We start from the raw sequence: 5706 nt of genomic DNA, 5'->3' as shown, positions 1-5706 counted from the left end.
GCTAAATCTCAAGGTTAGCTTAACATAGCACTTCAGCTGAAGTATCAAAAGACACGTTATTGTCTCCTCTACTTTGTGCAAAGTTATCATTTTGAACATTCATACCTAATAAGGTTGGAATACATAAAATATAAAGTGCAAATGTTTTACTTTTGAAGCAAAAAAATAATAAAATTGTGCTCACCTCAGATTAGAGTGACCTTGACCACATGTGAACAGGAAGTTGAACATAGAAAAAGAAGTCACACAAAATGGCTATTTGATTTTTGACATAGAGCCTCTAGTGTTGGAGTTATGAGCAGTGTGACAACTTACACTCGCGACAACTTACCCCGCTCTCCCCTACACTCTTTGTATGGGATACTAAACGACCCAAAATACTTAAGTAAGTAGTTTAGCTCTTCCTAATTTTAAATTCTATTTTTGGGCTTTTCAGTTACGGTTGCTAAAGATATGGTTTGAACCTTCCTCAAAAATTTGATTGAACAAGAATTGGTTCATCCTTTGAGGAAAACTTACCTTTTAGCTTTAAACTTACCTTACCTTGTAGGTATTTTGTAATACCTACAAACTTACCATTTGTAGGTATTACGAAATGTAAAAGTACATTACTTCGTTTGGGACCCATTATAAAATGTTCTTTGGAAACATGGAAACAATCCTGTAAGTTTCTTGGATACAAGCATAAATTCCTATCTGGCACAACAACTATTTTTTAACAGGCTCTAAACCTTTTGTTTTCCCCTCCTGGTATTTTATCCAAATAAAGGTGTTTATACTTTTAATGACATCTTTAACTATATGGCCTGGCCTGGCCTGAGTGGCATTGCCTCTTGGGTGTAGGTGGACCCTCAGGTCTGGGCCCTAGGGGCAGTTGGGCTGTTCTGTCCCTGGGCGGGGTCCTTGCCACTCCGGGATAGGGGTTACGCCTCTTGCGTTCCATCGGCATTGCGTTGTCAATTGGCATTTGGATGGTCGTTTTTATTTATTAATTTTTTTTGGAGTGTCTGTTGGTTGGGTCGGAGTACATCTGGGAGTCATATACTTATTTATTTTATTATTTATTTATTTATTCACCCACCCCTATTGGCTACTGGGGTTCTTGCCTGCCTGTTGCTGGGGTCGGGGTGGCACAGTTGTGGCGTCCCACTCTCACTAACAACTACATTCTTTAACAGGCTTATGCACACACACATGTACACACACACGCACACATACAGACACATTCACACACACGCACACAGACACACACAGCCTCACACATAGACACAAACAAAATTAGGTTGTCCCTGGTAGAATTATTCCTGATGCTTTTCTTTCAGTTACTTATTTAAATTAATTATTATTCCAGCTCTCGTGGCTGTGCTGTGTTGCTTATTTATTGTGCGTGACTGTTTCTTGTTTTCATTTGTCTCGTGTTTGTTTGTTTGTTGTTTTTCTCCTCCCCAAGCCCCCCTCTCTGTTCTATTGCAGGTTTCGTTGCTTTCTGCAATTGGTGTTTCCCTCTGCTATTCCCTGTTGTCCCCACCTTCCATCCCCCTTCTCTTGCAGGTGTTGTCCTTTCTCTGTGCTGTCTGTTTGTGCCCCCCCATCCCCATGTCTGCCCCCCGGAGACAAATCATAATTAAATAAACAATAAACAGGCAAAGGAGTATATCAATACTCTCTTGTTAAAGTAAACTCTGTCTGGCACAATATGGTATCCAGCTCATCATGCTCTATACCAGGCTGCTGGGCAGGACAGGTTTAAAAAAAAAACAACACAATTTTTTTTTTTTCTCTTCACGGTTTGTCTTATTTTTTTTAAATCTTAGGTTGCGCTCTGCTCTTAGGGCTTGGGATACAGAGCTGAGTAACCATCCCTTGCCTGAACATCTACAGAAAGCTACACAAAATCAGGGTGTGGTTACTAGATTGTATAATGTATTTGCTATACATAAGGCTCCAGGTTTAGATTTTATCTCAATCTAGGGTAGGGAGCTGGGTGAAATTGGATTGGGAGACTATTTGGAATAATATTTTTGTTTCATCAAAAAAATTGGCTCATCAGTTAATACATTTTAACTTTACCCACATGGTCTAAATAACACCTTGCAGGGCTTTTTTGATGAAGTTTTCTAATGATAAATTGTGTAATCAATGTAGCACAGCCTCTGTTGGTGACTACAGGCACATGTTTTGGGAATGTCCACATATTATGGGGCTTTGGACATATATAGTAAAAGTGCTCTCGAGGATTTTGTTGGTTAATCTGCCTTTGTCCCTTCTGTTGCTGGCAGATGACTCTGGTGTGGCGCTTGACACATACCAGAGAAGAATTTTAATGTTAGCATTTACAGCTGGTAAAAAAATTATTTTAAAAGGTTGGTTTGAATTGAACATTAATTATACATCTGCCTGGATGCTTTCTTTCTTGGACATTTTACTTTTAGAACGTGCCATAGCAAGATTTCACAATGCAACTGTATACACAATCAATCACTGGTCAGCTGCTATTAATTCTGTTAAATCCCTGATGAGGTAATTGTTTATTGTATATTTTTTGTGTTATGTTTTGTGTGGTGTGCAGCAGTAATTAATTGTTTTATGTTGTTCCCCTTCGCTGTATTTGCTTGATTTGGTTGATGTTAATTATGAATGTGCTGGTGTTGTTTAATTATTTATTATTTGTTTGTTTTGTTGTTGGAAAATTGAATAAAAAACCAACTACTTGTCAGCTAGAACCTCTTACTACCATCTTGGTAAAAGCCTGCTCACCCTCTCTCTCCTCCCCATCATTATACATTCCGTTCTCTCTTCTGCTCATTTCTAAAATCAGCTGCTATAACTACTATACTTAAGAAACCTGGTGCAGACCCCAACAATTTCAACAACTTTTGTCCTATTTCTCATCCTCCTTGCTCCCTTTGACACCATCTCCCATAACATCCTCTTTGACAGATTAGTCTCTCTTGGTATCACTGCTTTAAATCAAATCTCTCTGGCTGCACTCAGTTCATCCAACTCAGAACTTAAAAATCACAGCTATCTCCTATCACTATCTGTGTTCTCCAGGGCTCTGTCCTGGGGCCCCTTCTGCTCATCATCTATCTACTTCCTCTTGGCTATATCTTCCGTAAATTTAACATCCATTTCCACTGATATGTGGATTACACCCATCTCTACCTGTCCACCAAACCTACCCCCACCCTCTCATCCACCTCCCTCTCTGATTGCCTCATGGAAAAATACTGGTTCTCCTGCAACTTCCTAAGTGACAAAACCAAGGTTCTCCTCATTGGCACCAAATCCACTTTGACAAAACTTGACAGATTTTCTCTTACCACTGACAACTCCTCAGTTTCCCCCTCCCCTCAGGTCAAGAGTCTTGGTGTCATCCTCGACAGCACACTTCTTTTGAAGCTATCATTAATAATGTCGCTCGGTCTGCATTTACGTAACATTAATCGCCTCCGTCTCTCTCACACACTAGTACAGCCACTCTTGTTCACATCCTGGTTACATCCCGCATTGATTATTGTAATTCTCTTCTCTTCGGTCTTCCTCTCAAATTCATACATAAACTTGTTCAGAACTCTGCTGCCTGTATCATCATCAGAACCTCTTCTATTTAACATATTTCTCCTGTCCTTCAGCAGCTTCATTGGCTCCCAGTTAAATACCGTACTGATTTCAAGACTCTGCTCCTGACCTTCAAAGCCATTCACAACCTCACTGACCTCCTTTATATGAACACACACACTCGTACTCTTAGGTCTTCTTCTTCTATTCTCCTCACTGTACCTCCTGCCCGTTTGACCACTATGGGGTTTAGAGCCTTCAGCTGCTCTGCCCCTCGTCTCTGGAACTCTGTTCCACCAGACATCCATAACATTGACTCACTTTCCATTTTTAAATCCCACCTGAAAACGCACCTTTTTAAACTGGCATATCCAACGTGATCACTGTTTATCTGGTCACAGCAATCTTTGGTTCCCAGTTGTTTATGTACCCTGATTTTATGAACTGTAATTTTAGTTTTTGCTAATTTTATTGATTTATTTTATTGTTTTGTTGCTAATTTTATTGTGTTTTGTGAGGTGACCTTTATTGTTCTGAAAGGTACCTATAAATAAAATGTGTTGTTATAATAATAATAATAATAATAATAATAATAATAATAATAATACTGGTTATATCAGCGAGGTACTGTAGTAGGCACAACTTCTGCTCTTTGGTCCATGCTTGACAGGAACTTTAATAATATATTAATATCTCCACAGGACCGCAAAGTAAAGTTCTTATTGGCATCCCTTGCTAAAAATGAGACCTTGAGGTAAAGACTGTGCAGTCTGTGGTAGAGATCCATGCTTACATTTGGAAGAGACCTTGTATCCTCCCAGAGGAGCAGGGTTGCCCTCGGCGGCATCAAACCCAGCTGACACAAGAACAACATCTGGGGAGAACTCCTGCGCAATGGGCATCACCACAGACCTGTGAGAAAACAAACACACAGGCCACTGTAACTTCAAGGGACTGGGAAGAGATGGCTGTGTTGTTGTAATTTCTACTGGTTGCCCATATAGGTAGATACATGTCATATATTACACAACACTCAGGATAATGCCAGTGTTTTATTTTCCTTTTTACCACTAATGTCAATGAATAGTCTGTGTTTTGTCATGTAATGTCTGTTCTACTTCAGGTTTGTTTAATCTACTGGCTGTAATATATCCTCAATATACAATCACTGTTGGCATGGAAAAATGTATTTGTATCAAATCTAAAAAAGGCATACAAATGAATCTATTGTGTCTCTGTTAGAGAACCTGCACAGTCTCAAATAAGACAAGTGTACTTGACAAAGTCAAATTGTTTTGTCAGCGCTTATAAGCAAGGCAAGGCAAGTTTATTTTTCTGGTATATTTCAACAACAAGGCGATTCAAAGTGCTTTACATAAAACATAAAAGCAAAATAGGGAAACATAAAAAAGACATTGAAATACAATTTTATAAGTTAAATAGAAAATATAACAGGACAGTGAAATTTACTGTGCAATGTAAGTTATTAATTTACAACCTTACATTTGATTTAATTAAAGGCAGTGGTAAAAAGAAAAGTCTTCATCTTGATTTAAAAGAACTGACAGTATCAGCAGACCTGCAGTTTTCTGGGAGTTTGTTCCAGATATATGGAGCATAAAAACTGAATGCTGCTTCTCTGTGTTTAGTTTTAAGTTTGGGGACAGAATGAGACCTGTCCCTGACTACCTGAGAACTCTGAATGGTTCATAACGTAACAGAAAATCTCCAGAAGTGGAGTGACGTGATTCACTTTTTTGGTCTTAGTGAGGACTCGAGCAGCTGCATTCTGAATCAGCTGCAGCTGTCCGATTGATTTTTTAGGTAGACCTGTAAAGACACCGTTACAGTAGTCGAGTCGACTGAAATGCAGTTTTTCAAGGTCCTGCTGAGTCCTTTAATCCTTGATATATTCATCAGGTGATAATAGGCTGACTTTTTAATTGTCTTAATGTGGGTGCTAAAATTCAGGTCTGAGTTCATGACTACACCAAGATTTCTGGCTTGGTTTGTGGTTTTAACATTACTGATTGAAGCAGAGCACTGACTTTTAATTCTTCTTCCTTGGCACCAAAAACAATGACTACAGTTTCATCTTTGTTCAACTGAGCTGCTCTGTGTTGTTTGTGGACTTCAAACAGATAA

The 5706-nt window shown here is 39.0% G+C and overlaps 1 protein-coding gene across 3 annotated transcripts in view; it reads right to left on the bottom strand.

Moving 5' to 3' along the window:
- The window catches only part of hdac7a (histone deacetylase 7a), a 118540-nt gene that overhangs the window by 9545 nt on the left and 103289 nt on the right, over window positions 1-5706 (bottom strand). The gene's annotated exons all lie outside the window — the stretch shown is intronic.

The sequence above is a fragment of the Micropterus dolomieu genome, linkage group LG08, assembly GCF_021292245.1.
Source record: "Micropterus dolomieu isolate WLL.071019.BEF.003 ecotype Adirondacks linkage group LG08, ASM2129224v1, whole genome shotgun sequence".
Taxonomy (NCBI): Eukaryota; Metazoa; Chordata; class Actinopteri; order Centrarchiformes; family Centrarchidae; genus Micropterus; species Micropterus dolomieu.
Note: the sequence above shows the minus strand (reverse complement) of the source record. Positions and strands in the feature narration are given on the sequence as shown.